We start from the raw sequence: 20,785 nt of genomic DNA, 5'->3' as shown, positions 1-20,785 counted from the left end.
TGTCTGATGGACACCCCCCCTAATTAATAATAATTATTAGATACTTCCAAAATTGGGGCATTTTGCCTTGGGGATAATCCTGCAGGAAGGGCCTCATGTGGAAAGGGCCCTGGGACGGGTTTTTTGGGGGGCCCTGAATATAAAAGTCATACAAGGAGGAGGGGGGTTGGGGACCCCTCCCAGGGGGTTGGTGACCATGATGGGGGTGGCACCCTGGGGGGAGCCTGGGGTGGGGGTTGGGGTTGGGGGGGGTCATAGGCCGGCAGGGTTGGCTCTGAGTGTGGCCAGGGGGGCAAATGCAGCAGGGAAGGGGAAGGGGGGGGCAAGTGTGTTGTTGGGGGAGAAATATGGTTGGGGGGGCAGATGCTGCTGGGGGGAAAGGTGTTTGGGGGGTAGATGCTGCAGTGGGGCATAGCAATGCCACGGGGAGACCGAGATGGTGGGGGGAAAGGTGTTTGGGGGAGCAGATGCTGGGGGGGGCAGGTGTTTGGGGGACAGATGCTGGCGGGCGCAGCGATGCCGTGGGGAGACCCAGAGGCGGGGGGGGTCCGTTTGCTGGGGGGGGGGGGTCGCAGCGCGGCGTTGAGGGGGGAGCGGGGCAGGAGCGGGGCGCGCACGCCCGCGGGGTCCGGCCAGCAGGGGGCGCTGTGCCAGGCGGTGCGGGGGGGCGTGTCCGGGGGCGTGTCCTCGGAGCCCGGCGGCGGCGGCGCGGGGGGGCGGGGGGCGTGTCGCGGCGGCGGGGCGGGGCGGGGCGGGGCGGGGCGGCGGCGGCGCGGCGGGGCCGGGCGGGCGGGCGGCGAGCGGCGGCCGCGCTGTCAGGCCGGTGTCGGTGTGATGAAGATTGGCGGGCAGGTAGGCTGTCACTCACCGGCGGGCTGCCGCGCGGGGGCGGGCGGAGCCGTGCCGAGCGCCGCGGACAAAGCGGCCCGGGCGGCGGGGCACGTGTGGCGGCGGCGGCGGTGGGGACACCCCCCTCCCCTATCCCCCCCACCCCCCCCCCCACCCCATCCCCTCCGGTGCGGGAAGTAACTTGCCGTTCCGCACCGCCTGCCCGCCCGGTGCGGGGTCGGGGGCAGCGCGGGCCGCGGCTGCAGCGTGTGTCCGTCCCCGGTGTCCGGTTCCCGCCCCCGCCCCCCCCGGGCTGACCTCCAGCCGGCTGCGGGTTGCCCCCGCCGTTGCGGTTCTCTGCGGTGACCTCCCACCCCCCCACCCCGGGCCGGTTGCAATAGTCCCGGGTGTTGCAGCCCCCCCGCAACCCCCGGCCAGTTGCGGGGATCCCGGCGGGTTGCAGCCCCCGCCGGCCGGTTGCAGTACCCCGCGGGGGGCTGCCCCCCCCCCCCGACCGGTTGCAGACCCCCTCCCCCCTCTACCGGTTGCAATGCCCCCCGGAGGGGTTGCAGCCCCCTCGGCCGGCTGCAGTGCCCTCGGACCGGCTGCAACCCCCCCAGCCGGTTGCAGACACCCCCCCCGGCCGGTTGCAATAACCTCTACAGACCCTTCGACTGGTTGCAGAGGTCCCCCCCGGGGGGTTGCAGCCCCCCCCGGCAATTTGCAATCCCTTTAGACTTGCTGCAGACCCCCCAACCGGTTGCAGTGCCCCCCGGAGTGTTGCACCGCCCCCCCCCCCCCCCTTAACCGGTTGCAAGATGCTTTGCAGACCCCCGAGCAGTTGCAGTGCTCCCCAGGTGGTTGCAGTGCCCCCCGGTTGTTTGCAGCCCCCTCCCCCCCCGCCCCCCCAGCCGGCTGCAGTGCCCCCCAGGGGTTGCAGCCCCCACAGCTGGTTGCAATACCCTTTGCAGACCCCTGACCAGTTGCAGTGCTCCCTGGGCAGTTGCACACACACACCCCCCCCCGCTCCAACTCATTGCAGTGGCTTATGGGGGGTGGGGGTGGTGTTGCAGCCCCCCAGCCAGTTGCAATGCCCCCCCCCACCCCCGGGGGGCTTGTAGCACCCCCTCCCCCTCCCCCCCCCAGGTCATTGCATTTTACAGCTGGAAAGTTGCCCCCTATGCAAACGGGGCTGGGGGGGGACACTTGCAGCAGGGGGGACACTTTGTCCACAGCCCCCCAGCTGTGTAAGGCATCCCTGTACCTTGGGGTGCCCCCTGCCAGCACCCAGAGGGCACCCCCCGGGGGGGGGGAGGGCACTGTGCCGCCTTGCAGGGCCCCACGCGGGCTTGACGCCAGTGCTGGAACGGCGCTCAGCGGCGTGCTGGGTCTCCTGGGGGCAACCCCCCCCGCGCACCCCCTTCACCCCAGTGCACCCCTTCACCCCAGTGCACCCCACTCCCTGCGGTGCACCCCATTCCCCGCAGGGCAGCTCCACAGGAGCCCCCCCCCCAACATCCCTCCCGTCCATGCACTGGAGAAATACTAAAAAAATCCATTTTAGCAGCTTTGCAGCCATGGACGGGGGGGGGTCTGTTTCAATAATAATTATTATTTTTAATTTATTTTTGAATTTTTTAGTGCATTTACATCCGCTGGAGGGGTGGCTCTGCCGGCGGCATCATGCGGCTCGGGAAGTTTTCCTAAAGGATCGGGGCAGGGTGGGTGTGTGTGTATCCCCCCCCCACATCATCCCGGTCCTCACCGGGCGTCGAAGCTCAACTTGGGCTCTGGCTCCGGCTCTTTGTTTGGGCTCTTCCCGGTTTTTCTGGCTCCCAAGGATCTTTTTTCCCACTATCTCGCTGCCCGCCGGGTAACGGGAAACCCTAAACCCGGCAGGATATTTTCAAACTCCCAGCCGGGGAGATTAGATTAAGGGAAAGGCGGGGGGGGGGATTATTTTTGGCCGGGATGCGGGGGCAGCTGTCTGCTGGGGAGCAGGAGAAGAGAGGAGGGGAAACGGCTTAATTTCGCTTTTTTAGACTTATTTTACCTTGAAATCCGACAAGGTTTTGGAAGTGGAGTGGGGGAAAAAACTGGCGCACGGCTCAGCGGACCCGGCTTTGGCCAAACTTTTGGGCGTCGCGCCTCCAAAAGTGCTGACTCGGCGTATTTGGCATCTTCCCCTCGTGGAAAAAGGGGGTGCTCCCTGAAAAAACCCACCCCACAACCTTTGAGGGCTGATGTTTGGAGGGCTGTTTTCATCCTCAGGCAGACGGGGAGAAGGATTTCAGTCAATTAATTGGGTTTTGGGTGATTTGGGTTAAAAAACAACACTTTTGGGGAGGTTCAAGCCGGATGGCACAGATGCATGATGGGATTGGGATTCCCCTTATTTTTTCCCCCCTCCTTCCTATTTTATTTAACTCTTCGTGCTGAGATTCCTTTATTAGGGGCAGAAGTTAATTGCTGGAGGCTAATTATGGGAGAGGTTAATGGGGGAGCTGGCGGCATCAGGAAGCAATGGAGATGCTGCGCTCCCCATCATCCCCAAACTGGGATTCCAAGGGCACATTGCAGTCCCGGCCCCCCAAAACCAGCATCGTGGCTGTCCTGTAACCCCCATATATATATATAAAACATGTTACATATATACATATATATATATATATATAAAACATTAAACACTGCCCTGATATCATGGGGTGGGGGGAAAAAAAGGATAGAAGGGTGATGCTCCGCATCCCCGCCAGGCTTGCAGGAACATTTTCCATTCTCCCACCATCGTTTTGGGGAGGAGGAGGGAAAGGAAATCTTTTTTTTTTTTTTTTTCAAGGAAATATCCTTTTTTTTCCCCAAGGAAATACCCTTTTTTTTTCCAAGGAAATATCCTTTTTTTCCCCTGAAATCTCATTTTTTTACAGGAAATAACTTTTTTAAAGATAAATTTTCTTTTTTTTTTAAAGGGAATATTTTCTTGAAGAATTCACTTTTTCTTAAGAAAGTTGCCCCCTTTTTTAAAGGAAATTGCCTTTTTGTAAGTAAACGGCAAAAGTTGTGTTGGGAGGAGGTTTTATCCCACTGGAGCGTCAGGCAATAACCTTTTTTCCCCGATTTGTGGATAAAACATGTTCCTGTGCTGGGGCAGCTTTGAATTTTGGGTGATTTTTGCTTTTCCAGGGAACTTTTGAATGACTTCATGGGGTTTTTTTTCAAGTTGACTGACAGCATCCACAAGTCTCTGAGTGATAATAGGGTTTTTTTCTTTTATCTCCCAGGAAAGTTAAAATAGTGTCATGGTCCGTCCGGAAGGAGCATCCTTCACCCATCCATCCTCATCCCCAGGGATGCAGGGGCTGGACTGTGCCTCCGGGTACCGTCCTTATCCAAGTCCCAGCACACTGTTGGGTTTGGGATGTGTGATGGATACCCAGGGATGTTTCCTGAGGACATGGAGAAAAATAAGTTGGGCTGCTGGTACACCCCTAGTTTTGCCTAATTAATTTTCCTGGGAGCTGCTTCAGCTTAAAATAATTAGTAAAATTAGTCCCAGCAATGGGATGGGGCAGCTGAGAGTTGATGGGCGGGGATGCCCATCACAAGCGTGGCACGAAAGCAGGCAGGGATAAAATGAGAGGATTTTAAACCCCTGATGAAATAGGAAATATTAATTTAAAATACTAAAATAAGCATTTCATGATGCTGAGCTCCCTTTCCCCTGGCTCTGGACAAAACTCCTTTTCACTGTCTTTCCTTTTTCCTCGCAGAAATACCAAATTTGAACAGCGAGCCGTGGTTTCCCAAAGTCAAGAGGAAACTTTTGCCATGATTAAGGATAAATTAGGGGAGGTTTGGCATCCCTGAGTCCATCCCTGAGTGGGAAACCCGGACCGAGCACCACTATCTTCTTTCTTTGAGGTCGCGGGTACCCCTAGCACATCTCAGCATCCCGGCCCCAGTTATCCTTCGTCCTTATTTTACTCCGAGCTGTGGAAATCCGCTTTTTTGGGGTCTTAGCAGGATAATTTGCTGGACCCAGACAATTCTCGGTCGAATTTAATATCCCACGCACTGCTGAATAACTCAATTCCCAAATAATTTTCGCCGCCACCAAAGAGGGTGTTAACAAATGCCCTCTAATTAGCAAAAAAATAAATTATTTCCTGGCGTCATTAGTCAGATCATTAAGATGCCGGCTCAAAATAATAATCCGGAGGGATGGGAATTAATCCTCGATTAAATTTAGACCTGGGTTTGTCCCCCCCTCCAGCCTTGCATGGACCGAGGTGATGCTCCAGGTAATCCCTATGGGAAAGCCAACCCCTCCGGGGCGGGATGGAGCCAGGATCCCGGCGGGATGGAGCCAGGATCCCAGCGAGATGAGGTCGCCTTTGCCCAGCTGTGATTTGCAGCTGTATAAATAAGATGAGAATTTGGCCTCGGCTCTTCCCCCCGCCTGATTATATCGTATTTTTTTGGCCTTCCCTCTTCTGAAAGGGAAAATAAACCCTCGTTAGTCAACACCTCAGTTGAAATTAGCTTCTGTTAAATATTTGTGAGCTTCTGCTGGTTTGTTTTCGGGGGTTTGTCTCTTTTCGAGAGGCCAAAAAGGGCTTTTTTTGGTTGTTGTTGTTTGGGTTTTTTTTCCCCCTGGGCAGCACTGCCCTGGTGGGATGCTTGTTGTGACTAACGAGATGCAGATGCTCCAAGGGACCGACGGTGGAGGAGCAAGGGGTGAGACCGGGAAGGAGGGCTTGGGGAGGGGGTGAGGTTTAGCTAAAACTCAGGTTTAAACTGTGTTTAAAACTCTTTAATTTCAATGAGAAATAATCTTCCGTGACCCTTGAAGTTTTATTTAATTTATTTATTTTTTATTTAATCTATTTATTTTTAATTTATTTTATTATTATTATTATTGGGTTTTATTTTCAGGCGGTTTTTAAATCTTATTTTTTATTTTTATATAATGTAGAATCGTGTAGGTTGGAAGGACCTTTAGGACTGAGTTCAGCTGCCAAGTCAACCACTAAACCATGTGTCCGAGCACCACAGCTGCACATTTACTTCCATTAATTTTTTATGTTATTTTTCATTCTATTTTTCATTTTTTATGTCATTTATCATTTTTTATGATTTTTTACTCTCTTTTTATTTTTTTTATCTCAAGTTTCTTTTTCCGTTCCATGCTTCAGCCATCTTTCAGCATCCCGTGCCATGCTACCTGTCCCGTCCCACACACACCCAATACAATCCAGGCAGGAAAATCCCAAATAACCAGCACAAGGCCATAAAAATTCAAGTTAGGGATGCAGTACTGCTGATGCTCCACCCTGAAAAACCAGATTATGTAGGTGCAGGTGGAGGAGACTTTTGCAAGCTGCCATGAAATCCTGCTTGGGTGGATGGGGGAAAAAAAAAAACCAACCAAAAAAGCCCCAATAATGTTCTATATGGAGCTTTCAACTTTAATAAGGTGTTGCAAAAAAAAAAAAGTTATAACCAAAACCACATTTATTTTTTTGCTTGATTCTCCCTTTCCCCGGCCGCGACGGCTGGCTTGCTCCTGTCCATAAATCCCTTAAAGCCAATTAAAAATAATCCCGATTTTGGACTGTTTGGAGAGGTTCCTATTTTATTTCGCCCGGATTTTATATTTTGTCAAGGATGTGTTTGCACGCAGGATGGGGGCCGTGGAAATCCCCTCGCCCCCCATCAGGAAGCCGATTGCGGCGGCACCGGGGGGATGCTGGACGCTGCCCTCGCACCCCGGGCTGGGCTCAGAGCTTGAACCCCCCCGGCATTTCTCCTTGATGGGAAAAGCTGCTTTTTATTTTCCTTTTACCCACCTTTCCCCCCTTTTTTCCTTCTTTTTCTGTTTTTTTTTCCCCTTTTCCTTTTTTCCTTCCTTTTCTTCTTCCTATTCCCCTTTGCCCCCTTTTTCCCTTTCTTTTCCTTTTTCCCTTTCTTTTCCTTTTTCCCTTTCTTTTCCTTTTCCTTTCCTTTTCCTTTTTCCCCTTTCCAGTTTTCCTTTTTCCTTATTTCCCCTTCCCCCCTTTTTCTCCTTTTTCTCTTTCCCGCTTGTTTTTGCTTTTTTACCTTTCTTTTTGTTTTCATTCTTTTTTTCTTTTTCCTTTTTTGATTTTTTTTTTCTTTTTTCGTTTCCATTCTTTTGATTTTCATTTTTTCTTCTATTTTTTAGCTTTTTCCTTTTTATTCCTTTCTTGCTCTCCTTCCAGCAGCCTGGACCAGGCAGCAAAGCCCACCAGACCAGCCTCCTCCGTGTCCCTGGGGATTATTCCCGATGCTCATCCCCCTCCTGTGCCGCAAGCAATGCCAGAATACCACCACTGATCCAGCAGCGAGTCAAAACTTTTCCAAATAATTCACCAAAAAATTAGAATATTTAATTGTAGTGGTTTCATTTCGCATGAGCTGCTCAGCGGCGTGTTATTCCTCGGATTATTTGTGGGAGGCAGGACCAGTCTGGTACAGATATATCACTTCTAGGTATGTCGGAAGGCACTTTATAGCTTTATAAAGCCCTTAAAATGTTTTTCTAAACACCACTTGAAGCTTCTAAGGCAAGTTTTAGAATCGCAATTACCAGCTCCCTTATCCCTGAGCAAATTCCCACTGCGATGGTGGATGTAAACCACTTTAGACATTTTTAATGCTCCTGAGCAATAAATTTAAAAGGGAATTTATTGTTCCAAGCTGCTAATTTCTCCATCCAAATGCCGCTGCCTGTTGCCAGTGACAATGCTGGGGATGGCCGGGATGCGGTTTGGGGGTTTTGGTGCCTATCCCAGAAAAAATGACTTTTTACCTGCTTGATTTTTCTGATTCCCCCCCTATTTTCTGTTTCCCTCCATCTTTCCGCTGCCTCTTTCCAATGGGAAGACCCCAGGTGAGTGAGGTCGATGAGCCGAACCCTCTCCAAGTCTTACATTTTTTTGGCTCCTTGATCAGCTTGTAATAAATAATTATAAAGAATTGGCTCAGAGGTGGCGGGTGGGGCTCCCCTCTGGAGCATCCCGCATCCCACCTCTCACATCTTGCATCCTCTCCCTGACCTTGCTCCTCTGTATGACTCACCCAATTTAGATAAAATTATTTTTTCTTAAAGAAAACCCAAATCTGGGTTCTGAGTACATTAACTTTGCTGGTGGAGTTTAAAAAAAAAAAAAAATTATTATTATTTATTATCTCAATCTCAAGAAAATCCCATTTATACAAAGTGCCCGGAAAGGTCTTTTAATGCATTTACATGCAGAAATTGGTTTCTTTATATCTCGGTGCCAGATCCAACATCTCTTAACTCTGGCAATTAATTAATTGCCATAAAAAAAAATTAAGTGGGGTATTTTGTCAGGCGTTGATACACCGCAGCCACCCCTTTGTTTCTGGAGTACATTTTAACCTTTAAAAATAGCATTTTAAATGCATCTTGAAGTCGTTCACTAAATGGAAATGGTCCTTTTGGCAAATATTTAGCCCTCGGACACTGCTTGGCTTGAAGCAAATCACTCTATAAATTGGGGTAGTTTGTCAGCGTGACAGCAAAGAACAAACGTTCTTCTTAATAATAAAGTGTAAATAATAATAAAAACCAGTTAATAATAATTAAGTACACAAAAGGGAGTAAGACAAAATAAGTAATAAATGGTATCAGTGGGTTATTTTTCCTCTAAGGCTCTGGCACATAATAAGATGGGTGAAAAGAAGCCGGGGTGAAGAGACAGACTTCTCGTCAAAAGTCCTAATTGAATTTAATTTGGCTCAAATTTTAGTGCTGAATTTATTTCCCGGGGTCAGGCTGGAGCATCCCCCCTTGCTGGGTTTGAGTGCTGTGGGTGGTTTTTAAAAGCTGATGGTGAATAACGGGACAAGGAGACTGCTTTATTTGCCTTAATTTTAAGGAAAATACTTTTTTTTTTTTTTTTTTTTTTAATATTCCAGAAAATGTGGGACTTCCTTCCCGATCCATCGCTTTTCCTGGAATAGGGGCTAGAAAATCCTTGGATCGTGGATGCCTTCCCTTCTCCCTTCTGATAGTGGGGTTGTTTGCAGCCTGGTCCCACTGGATTTGGGGTTCTGCTTGCTCCCCGGGGCGCAGGAGGGATGCTTGGCTGGATGAAGCTTCATCTGATAACTGTGATGCTCGTAATGAGCCAATAATTAAAACCCCTATCAGCGCAGGCAAGCCGGCCCCACTGCGGCCCCCCTCAGCTTTCCGCCTTGCAGCAGAGATGCTGGTGCAGTTTTTAGGGATGCTGGTGCAGTTTTTAGGGATGCTGGTGGAGTTTTTAGGGATGCTGGTGCAGAGTTTAGGGATACTGTTGCAGTTTTAGGGATGCTGGTGCAATTTTTAGGGATGCTGGTCCAGTTTTAGGGATGCTGGTGCTGTTTTAGGGATGCTGGTGGAGTTTTTAGGGATGCCGGTGCCATTTTTAGGGATGCTGGTGCAGTTTTAGGGGTGCTGATGGAGTTTTGTGGATGCTGGTGCAACTTTAGGGATGCTGATCCAATTTTAGGGACACTCATGCAAATTTAGGGATGCTGGTGCGATTTTAGGGATGCTCATCAGCTTATAGTGATGCTGGTCCATGTTAGTGATGCTGGTGTGATTGTAGCAATGCTCATCCAATTTTAGGGATGCTGGGGGAGTTTTTGGGGGTGTTCATTCAATTTTATGGATGCTGGTGTGACTTGAGGGGTGCTGGTGTAGTTTTAGGGGTGCTGGTGCAGGTCTAGGGATGCTTATCCACTTCTAGTGTTGCTCGTGCAATTTTGGGGATGCTGGTGCAACTTAAGGGATGCTGGTGTGATTTTAGGGATGCTGCTGGTGCAGTTTTAGGGATGTTCATGCAATACCACTGGAGGCTCCTGCAGTTCTCGTGATGCTCGTGCAGTTTGAATGGTGCTTGTACATTTTTTCTTACATATTTTCAGCGGCGCTTCTCCTCACCCTGGACCAGTCCCCATCACAGGCATATTCCCCATTCCTGTTATTTTCCCCCATGCAAACCTGACCCCCCAAATCCCGCTGTTGCACCTGTTGCTTTTTATTGAGTGGCCTTTCGCTCTTTTTGAGCGGTTGAGCATTTTCTCCTCATCCTGGGAGCCACGTCTTGCCATCGGGGAGCTTTTCCTTCTCTTGAACGTAACCTTTTCCATTTTAATCCCACCCTACGCTGCGCTAAATCATTCCTCCTTACTTAAACAACCTCCAAAAGCGTCGGGTTTTGGTGGTTTTTTTTCTCCTTCTTCCTCCCCTTTTAAAATTCACATACCAAACAGGGTAGCTGAAGGACCCGGCGAGAGTATTTACGCTAAAAACACCAAATAAAGTGATTTAGTAGCATCTTTAATAGCAGAGCACCTGGAAAGTGGCCAAGGTTATCTCGAGGCGTAGACATCGGGGGTGTGTGTGTGTGTTATTTTCCCTGCAACCGTTGACGTTGGGATTTGGCTCGACAGGGGGAAGCCAGAGAAATTCCCAGTGCTGTTATCCCTGCAGGAATTTCCGGGAGCTTTTTTACCCTGAATTAATTGCGCTCAGAGAGGGGCTTGGTGTGTAAGTGCTCTTGCACTCCTGTGATGAGCTGGGGAGAGCTCAGGGGGTTTAGTGTCGTCTGTTCCCTGCCCTCCCCCCCCCCCAGCCCCCGGCTTCTTTTAACGATTAATTGCCCAGTGACGATGGAGGGCAGCAGTGAAAGTAGCTGAAACACACCCGGACCAGCAGCCTGGTCTCCGGGTCGGACACGCTGAGCCTAAATCTGGGGAGCGGTGGGGATCTGCCCCCAGGTGGGACCTGCACAGACCCCTTGGCAAAAGCCCCCTTAGCAAGACCCCCTTGGCAAAACCCACCTTGCAAAACCTGCTGTGCAAAACCCCTTTAGAAAGACCCTCTTAGTCAGTCCCCTTTGGAAAAACCCCCTTAGCAAAGCCTGCTTTGCAAAGCCCCCTTAGCAGAGACCCCTTAGCAAAGACCCCCTTAGCAGAGACCCCTTAGCCAGGCCCCTTAGCAAAGCCCCCTTTGCAAAACCCCATTAGCAGAGCCCCCTTAGCAAAACCCCATTATAAAAACCCCCTTTGCAAAGCCCCCTTGGCAGAACCCCCTTAGCAAAACCCCATTATTAAAACCCCCTTAGCAGAGCCCCCTTGGCAAAGCCCCTTTAGCAAAGCCCCCTTGGCAAAACCCCCTTAGCAGAGCCCCCTTGGCAAAGCCCCCTTAGCAAAGCCCCCGTGGCAAAGCCCCCTTAGCAAAACCCCATTATTAAAATCCCCTTAGCAAAGCCCCCTTGGCAAAGCCCCCTTAGAAAAACCTTCTTTGCAAAGTCCCCTTTGCAAAAAACCCTTTGCAAAGCCCCCTTAGCAAAACCCCGTTATTAAAACCCCCTTAGCAAAGCCCCCCTAGTAAAACCCCCTTATCAAAGCCCCCTTTGCCCAACCACATCAGCCCAGTGCCCGGATTGCCCCATCTACCCCACATCCCACCGTGGCACCAGGGGTGGGGGTGGGGGCTCTTCTCCCATCTGATGGCATTGCTGTGGCCGTGCCAAGGGGGGACCCCTGGCCCCGCTCCAGCGCCCGGCCGGGACACACAGCACCCTTCAGCCAACCAGACAGAATTCAACCCTTTGTTTCCTGTTTGCCGGCTCAACTTCGGGAGGCCGGAGCCCTCAACAAGCCCCTCTTTGTGCTAATTTAATTAATCGCTGGGGCTGAGGGCAGCGGGGATGAGATGCACTGGCTATAAATACCTGCTTTTTTTTTTGGGGGGGGTGTGTGTGCATGATGGTGTTCAGCCTGGTGGCGATTAAACCTAAATCTAATTAAATCCGATTTAATTCAAATTGAGTTATAAGAAAAAAACCCTATTGATTGATTGATGTAGGATGGAAAACCATGGGTTGATTGATTTATAGGAGGAAATGATTGATTGATTGATTGAGAATAGGAAATTATCGAGCAGGGAAGTGGGGTGAGCGCTGGGCGTGCGTCGTCTCCCCCATCGCGGCTTTTGGGGAGGAAAATTGTTGTTGCCTCCCCCAAACGATGGTGATTTCCAGGGAAAAGCACCGCTTGGATGCACGCGTGCTCCCCGCGCACTTCCCATGAGCGTTCAAGCACGCGAGCTTTGTGGATGCTGGGATTCCTGGAAAAATCCTTGCCCGGGTGCTGCATCTTTTGGTTACAACATGGATTTCAAACTTTATGTCCCATTTGCAAAGCGTGGAAGGTAAAGAACACGGAGGTGAGTTGCCTAAAGCTGCAGAAGTAGGGGGGAAAAGAACTCTTGAGACTTGCTGCCAAGCAAGTTTTAGCTGCAAGAAGAGATATTTATCTTCCTCAAGAGATGTAAATGATTTTTCCAGCTGATCAGTGATAGTTTTCAATTGAGAGATTGGGCTGTTTTAGTGTATTTCTTTAAATTTATAATAACATATTATTTTAATGTACAATAATAAGCAGTGATACAGCTGCAAGGATGGGGATAATCTGAAATCGGAGTTTTTTGGCCCCAAACAGCAAAAATCCCCATTGGGCTTGTTACAGGTGGTAATAAGGTGGAAAAAAAAAAGAATCGGTGGAACAATAATTTTCCCAAAGGTTTTTGCTATTTTAGCACAAGGAGCATCATGTCTTCACCACTGTTTTGGGTAAGAAAACCCTGAGCATGTGGCTGATGGGGACCAATCCTGCCTGGAGAGTGATGCCATTCATTTATTTTTTTTTATTTCCATGGGAAAACTCCCCCAAATAGGGGGTAAAAATTTCCAGTATCCCTCCATGATCCCAGACTCTACATCTCAGCAGCATCTTTGAGTCCGCTGTTCCTTTAAGTGACGGGATTTCCAAATATTTGCCAAAATCCAAAGCACTTTTCACCCTTGGCGTGCTTTTATTCTCCTTCCTATAAGTAACCTAGAATAAGAAGAACTATTAATATCAATTATTTGGGGGTCTGCATTATCACATTTGACATTTGTTTGTATTCTCTTTAAGACGGGGGAGTGGTCACCTGTTTATTTTAGGGATGCTGGGTTGATGTCACATGAAACCAAGGGAAATTGTTGGGAAAATGATAGCCCCATCTTAAAATAGCTGCTTTACAACAAGGCCCTGCAATCTCTCAGTGAGGCCGGATCCTGCAACACGAGCCTCAGCAGTCGTGTCGCACGGCCGGTCCAGTGCATCCCTTGGTGATATCCTGGGATTATTTAGATGAGTGGTTGCTTTTTCATAGTTTTGCTTTGCTGGGGGATGAAAATGGCTTGTGCTTGCGATACTGGGTTGGTTTTCCTTATGAATAGCCTGAGCCCTTGTGGGAAAAATCTGGGGATTGAGTATATCCGCGCTTGGTGCTTATTTTTCCTTCAGTGCACAGGGAGCTGGAGCATCCCTGAGCATCCTTGGTCCAGCCTGGCATGATCCTTGCTTGGTGCCCTGTGCACAGGGAGCTGGAGCATCCCTGAGCATCCTTGGTGCAGCCTGGCATGATCCTTGCTTGGTGCCCTGTGCACAGGGAGCTGGAGCATCCCTGAGCATCCTTGGTGCAGCCTGGCATGATCCTTGCTTGGTGCCCTGTGCACAGGGAGCTGGAGCATCCTTGGTCCAGCCCAGGATGATCCCTATATCCTTGCTCGGTGCCCTGTACACAGGGAGCTGGAGCATCCCGGAGCATCATTGGTCCAGCCCAGGATGATCCATCATCCCTATCCTCTTCCAGCCCCAAGTGGCTTCTCAACAGCAGGAGCATTTGTTAATAATTATCTCTCCCCGGCATTTTTAGGGGAAAAAAATGGGATTTTTCCATGGGAAAAAGCTTTCGAGCCTCTGTGGGTTTTTTTTGGCATCATTGGAGGGGAGCCATCCCATAGCTGGCGATGGGGATCACAGCCTGGGTTGGGGATGCTGTCAGAGACGTCGTGTTTGTGTTACCAGTATGATTCGGGGCATTAACAAAACCCACTGGTTTTTTTCTGTTTCTTTGGCTCTGGGGTGGTGTAGCTTGATTGGAAAACACAGATTTTTCCTGTCGCATATTTTAGATTTTTGAAAGTGCCGGTGACGTCCGCTGGGTTGTCGCGTCTGTATTTATACAACTTCATATAAATATTCCACAGCCGCTTTTAATCTTGGTTTTCCTGGAATTAAGGGCTTTGCTCACACTCAAACTTTCCCGGGCAAAAGTTTTTCGCATTGGGTTGTTGTTTTTTTTAATCCAAAGGGAAAATTCGGGATGTGCCCCCTCCCCATCCCTCTCTGCCAGGAACAGGGATAGCTGTACACTTGGTTTTTCATCCCAGAGTGAGCAAAAATGCTGAAATAATTACATTTTTACTGGGATGGAGCAAGGCTGGGGAAAGGATTGGATGGGATATACTGGAAACAGGGATTGGGAATTCCTGGCTGGTGTGGCTGCAGTGCTGCTGTCTTGCGGGGGATGCTGGTGTGGTAGAGGGTTGGGTGGGTTTTTTCCCCACCAGTGTGGCAGGGGAATTGTTTTCCTTTCTCAAAGGGAAAATAAAAAGAAAATTGGGGAAAAAAAGGGAAAAATGGTAACGAATAAAAAAAAAACTGGGAAAAGAAGAAAATAAAAATAATTAAAAAACCAAATAAAATTTAAAAAAATGGAAAAAAGAAAGGAAAAAAGAAAATAAAAAGACAATACCACCAGTGTTGGGCACAGCCCCAGGCAGGTGTTTTCTGGGTGCTCCCCTCCAGCCCCCTCTGGCTGGGATTCCAGGAAGGTGCCCAGCTCCTGCAGGCGCTGGTAGCTCTTCCCCCCTCACCTCCTCCTGTTTGCCCACCCTTCCCAGGCTGTGGGAGGATGCTCCTGCGCTCTTTGCTCCCCTCCCAAAATATTCCTGCTCCGGAGGGTGGTGGGGGCTTGGGCAGAGTGTGCCCTGCTCTGTGGGTGATGGACGGCGCTGTAAGCGACCCCTGGATAGAGCACACACACGCCCCCCACCCCACCCCCCGGTATTACATTATTCTATTAGTTTCAAAGCCGGTATTAAGTGGACATGATTTCTTCCCACGGACCATTAATTTTGGTTTATTGCTGGCCTGATGACCATTACCCTTTTTTTTTTTTCCCCCCGCCAATGCCTTCCCCCATTAGGTTTGTACAATTAGCAAAATACGAGCTGTTACAGCGGCGCGGGGGCTGTGTGGGGGATTTGGGGATGCTCCGATGCCAGCGAGGCATCCCGGGAGCTGCCTGGGTACCCCCGCGAGGATGCACATTGTGTGCTCCTCGCAGGATTTTGGGATGCAAAGCCACTGGCACCCCAAAATGCCTGTGGTCAAGAGATGGATGCAGATGGATGCATCCTGACCTGTGCTGAGCTCACCCGCGGAGGGTTTAGGACCGAGGCAGGAGTGGATGTTGCCTCCGTAGCATCTTTTTGTGTCACCCGCTGCCGAAGGTTTGCAGCACTGCTCGCGACCCAGATGAGCAACGATGCTGGCGGGGCACCCTCATTAGCAAAGAGCCCTGCAGGGCACCCAAATGAAGGACCTCAGCAGGGCGCCCAAATTAGCAAAGACCGCAGGGTGGTACCCAAATTAGCAAAAATCCCCTTGCAGGGCACCCTGATTAGCAAAGATGCTTGCAGGGCACCCAAAATAAAGACCCTGGCAAGGCATCCAAATCATGAAAGACCCTTGCAGGGCATCCTAATTAGCAAAGACCCTAGCATGATGCCCAAATTAGCAAGGATGGCGGGGTGGTACCCAGATCAGTGAAGATGCTCGCAGGGCACCTGATATAGCAAAGATCCTGGCGTGGCATCTCAGCTGGCAAAGACCAGGGGATGGTACCCAGACTAGCAAAGCTGCTCACAGGGCACCCAAATTAAAGACCCCAGCCGGGCACCCTAATTAGCAAAGGTGCTTGTAGGGCACCCAAATTAACAAAGATCCTTGCGGAGCACCCTAATTAGAAAAGACCATGGGATGCTACCCACATCACCAAAGATGCTTGCAGGGCACCCAAATTAGCAAAGAATCTGGCACGGCGCCTTAATTAGCAGGCTGTGGGATGGTCCCTAAATCGGCAAAAGATCCTGATGGAGCACCCTAATTAGCAAAGATGCTTGCAGGGCACCCAAATTCAAGACCCGAGCAGCTGCAGCCTCACTTCTAGCGTTAAAATTCCCACGAGCCATCCAAAAGGCTCCTCTCTGCAAGCGAAAAACATCCTGTGCTGCCGAACTGGTCCCTCCCAGCTTCATCCCATAACGAATTTCTTGGCACGTTGGATGCCCAAGATCCATAATTCCCACCCACGCCTGATGCCCATCAATGGTGTTAATTAAAACCAGATTTTTCCTGCAAAATCTGATTTTCTGATGAACCCGGGTTTTAAATAAAACCACGTTTCCCAATGTTTTTTGGTGTGTCAAGGGTGGGACCTTGCGAGCGTTGTTAAAGGGTAAAACCCTTTTGCCTGCAAAAAATTTTGCTGGAAAATCAAATAGCAAATTTGGGGCAGAAATTGGACAATAGCAAGTTGAACCCAAGAGGTGGAAAATGAATGGATACTGAAAAAAAAAAATCAAAATAATTGCATTAATTGCAATTACTTGCGGTTTCCACCAAGAAGTGGAAAATGAATGGGTATTGCAAAAATAATCAAATAATTGCATTAATTGCAGCCGCTGAGCTGCTTGTAGGTTAAGGGCAGGGCAAACCGGGGTGGTTGGGTGCCATTTAGTGGGGATGGGGGGGTTTAGCCGGGGGGTTGGGAACGATGGAGGCTGTGGGTGGGTGATGAAGCGTGGGAACCAAACCAAACCAGAAGGGAGAGGATGCTCTGAGCACCGCTGGGAGCATCTTGCTCCATGGTGGGATGCGGAGCTGGAGCATCACCTCTGGTTCTGGGTACCACCTGGATTATTGCTCCCTCTCCATCATCCCCAGTGCTGCTGTAAAAAAAAATAAATATATATATACCTACTGGGGATGCACCTATTGAGGAGCAAAACTGCTGGAATTCCTCTGGTCAGGTTATTTTTTTTTGCAGTGGGGGAATGGGGAGTCACGTTAGGTCTGCCCAAGGCTGTGAATCAGCGAGGGTTGAAAACGAAAATGAAATTTAAAATAAAAGTTTAAAACTCAATTTAAAATATAAAAAAATAAATAAAGCAAAAAAAAAAGGGAACATATATTCCCTGTATATATTGGGCAATATGAAATATATTATATAGATACAAACCCCCAAATAATGTATAATATTGGGGAATATATTGGGTGATATTATATATTCCCCTATATCTATAATGTGGAATATTGTATAATATTATATCCCATTACCCCTATATATATGTGTGTATGTATATATATGGGAATATAATATGTATTTTTAATATATTTTATATTGGGGAATATATTGAGGGAATCTATTAAGGATTATAGTATATTGGGGGATATATTATATATCGTATCAGGTCATATATATTTTGAATAATATATAATAATGTGAAAAATATAATAATATATAATAATACATATATGTTGGGGAATATTTTTTTATATATATGTGTATGTATATATGTGTATAGGTATGTAATATTGGGGAATATATATTCCCTGAGAGAAATACATATATAGGGGAATGTCACATATATTCCCTGTATATAATGATAATTTGTTCCGCGCTTCGGGGCTCAGCCATTCCCTATAATTCCATCTATTCTGCAATATCTCGGCAGGGTATTTTATCCTGACCCTGGGGGCAGAGAGGGATCTCGCTGGGATTTTCGGGGATGCTGTGGGGGATGAGATGCCGTGCTGGGCATCCTGTCAGGGATGCTGCCACCTGCAGCAGCGGGAGGTGCAATCCTGCAGTCCCCGGGGGGGTGCACTGCATGGGTTTTCCCCCCAAAACACAATGTAGGAGGGGAAAAAAAATCCCACCTCCCTCGCCGGTGGAAAACTGGGATTTTTCCTCTTTGCCTTTTTAATCTGGACCAGGAAAAGCTGTCAGCAGCGGTTTGTGGAGGAGCTGATGCGTGCCACCCCCTGCAAGGGCTTGCAAGGATTTTGGCCAAAATGGGCTCAGATTTGCCCCAAATTAGAGGATGCTATTGACGAGGTTGTTTGCAAACCCTTTCCTCCGGTTACAGGGCTCTGCCAACCTGGATTTAACTGGGATTTCATTGGGATTTCTCAACTACCTGCTGCTCCTGCCGGCATCAGGTGGGTCATCCGTCATCAGCCCGCTCCATCGCCTCGTGCCCCCTGGTACCTGACACAGCCCTGGGTTGCTTTCAGCGCGCGTGTCTTCACATCATGCCTGAAACCTCCCAAATTTCCCAAATTTTTGGGCTGGCAACAGCCATACTGTCGCTTTCTCGCAGGCATTGCCTGCAAACTGATGGCAGGGCGGGGGAAGCGTCGTTTCAGGGGTGCTCAAACTTGGAGACGGAGGATGCAGCTGGGGCGGTGGCAGGGGTGAGATGCCCAGCGATTCCTCTTAAATAATACATATATATGTAAATAAATACTGATATGTATGTATATAAAATATAAACCCCGAGAGTTGGCTGGGTACCGATTTTCTGAGGTTTCTGCTTCCCCTCCCCGCCCCCCCCCCCCGCCCCCCCCCAATTTTTTACCTCACCCTGGAAGTGGGAAAACTTCTCTTGCCCTGGATTCATGCTTTTTATAGGTCGCTCCGTAATACACTAATAAAGCGAAAGGTTAAAAGAAGAGTGGCGTTTTCTCTTCTCTTCTCCAGCCGGTTGTTATAACCTCCGCTTTTAAATCACGGGGAATTATTAAGTACAGCAGCTTATGCTATCAGCTATTTTAGCTTTCCCTGTAGTGCTGTGCTGTCTAAACGGACGCTGTTAGCGTTACGACACACGTGGATGCCAGGGCGCTCCCAGGCGTCATTAGGGACCAGTGTGAACACGCCTGCAGCCTTAGGGTAAAAAAAACCTCGCGTAAAAGCTAGAAACAATGCCAAAATATCTTAAAAGAACTTAAAAAAAAAAAACAACTTTTGCATCATTTAGTGCTTAGTGGTATGACGGGGGCGCGTGGTCCCGGTGGGTACCGGTCTGACCCTCCCACCCCAAAATTTAAGGTTTGTTGTGCCCGTGCCTCCAAAATCTGCATTTTTTTTCCTTACTTTGGGGGGAGAGGAAAGTAAAAAATAAGAGCGGGTCAGCATGCGCTGGCTTGCAATTTGCATGATGCAATCAAGGTGCGCTGATGAGACGCTCAAGGGCTTTTTGCCAGCGTGGAGGGGTCTTACAATTAACAGCGCCCCCCCCCTCCCCAAATACCCCCCCCTCCCCCATCCTCGAGCCAAGATGACTGTTGGAGCGCCTTTCTCAATTAATGGCTTTGTTTAATCATACCCCCTGTCCAGAGGAGTATTGTCTTACGGATAATTTCGTTTGCCTAACGAGATTTTCGCTAATTAAATCTCCTTTTGGTCGGTGTGGTTCTCCCTGCAGGATAGGGGGAAATGTTTGTGAAGCCATCGCGGCTGCCGGCTAAATAAACCTTTCCACTTGGCTACCGAAAAAACCCCCAGGGGGATTGTGGGATGCAAACAGCGCCTTGGCAAATTAATTAATTTTTCCAACCCTAAAAAGGCTTTTCCATCCCCCCAAAATACCAGGGGGTTGCTCCCTGCATCCCCCTTTTCGCTCCGGTGCGTCTGCGCATCAGGATGCACGTGCGTCAAAAAACAGATGTATTTTTGGTTGCCAAGTACCAAATTTATGAAGGCTTTGGCTTCTCCGGGCTGGATGGGTTGGGGATGGGTTGGGAAAAATCCCAGCGGGGTTTTGAGGCTCTAAAATAGGATCAAATTTGCCATTGGGATGTAGGGGTGTTGGAGCAAAAGGTGGATTTATTTAAGAATAAATTGGATTTTCTCCAAAGCTCCAGGATAGCAAAGTCCTGCAAAATCGTGAAATTCAGGAAAATGAATTCAGTGAATTCGGGAGAACGAATTTGGGAAATCCAGGAGGGAAGTTCTTGAAAATTCAGGAAAGTCTCATTCCATCCAAAGTTGCGCATCTCTTACCACAGCGCTGTTTTTTCTCCTAAAAATCCCTATTTCTGCCAGCCCCCACGGGAATCTCCGAGCAAATTCGCTTTGGATTAAATAGAATAGACTGAAATAGAATAGATCCGTATGAATGAGATATTCTTAAATATCTCAAATATTATTATTTCTCCATATATCTCAATTGAGGTATGGAATTGAGATTATTCTTTCTCAAATATCTCAAATATTACAGTAACGTATTTCAATCAAATAAGAAACTATCCCTATAAATGGGTCACATGCCTGATCCCGACCCTGGAAATAAATCTCAGCCCTATCATAAAATGAGTCTAAATAATGCAAATTCGGGGTGGGGTGGGGAATGCGCCGCCGCTCGTGGGTGTCCGGCTGCAGGTAGCAGAGATTTGGGGTCTTTTTGCAGCTTTTTGGGCATCTTCAGGAGCTGAGCCGTGGGTTTTGACTTAAAATTTATATGGTTTATATAAAATATTTGTGCTGAACCCTGTTTTTGCATGAAATACGTATCATGGATATAGTGTATCATAGATAATATATAACATGGGATACTTATAATAGATTTTTAGAATTACAATATATAATTATCGGTATAATTATTAATATCTCATTACATAATAGATAATATATTAGACATTAGATGCTAGATAATGTATCATATATATAATAATTAATATATAGAATATATACAATACCTGCAGTTCTGCCTGTATATAAGACATACTTTAATATACATTTGCATATACAGAATATATATCATACCTGCAGTTCTGCCTGTATATAAGACATATTTTAATATACATTTCCGTATGTGTGCGCATAGAAATACGTAAAAATGTATTTATGGAGGTTGCATGAAATAAGACCGCTCGCAGCCTTGGTGGCGAAGTGGAGTTG

General features: G+C 48.5%; 1 protein-coding gene across 2 annotated transcripts in view; it reads left to right on the top strand.

Moving 5' to 3' along the window:
* The first annotated feature begins 780 nt into the window (after positions 1-780).
* The window catches only part of PKNOX2 (PBX/knotted 1 homeobox 2), a 90,395-nt gene continuing 70,390 nt past the window's right edge, over positions 781-20,785 (top strand). The window contains exon 1 of one of the 2 annotated variants that reach the window (XM_080366971.1): positions 781-852. The gene's annotated coding sequence lies outside the window, so the exon portion shown is untranslated. Of the gene's footprint in view, positions 853-2,361; positions 18,043-20,785 lie in introns of those variants that run through there. The other variant, XM_080366972.1, reaches the window with a different exon arrangement.

Source organism: Falco punctatus, assembly GCF_963210335.1.
Source record: "Falco punctatus genome assembly, chromosome: 16".
In the NCBI taxonomy this organism is placed as follows: domain Eukaryota; kingdom Metazoa; phylum Chordata; class Aves; order Falconiformes; family Falconidae; genus Falco; species Falco punctatus.
Note: the sequence above shows the minus strand (reverse complement) of the source record. Positions and strands in the feature narration are given on the sequence as shown.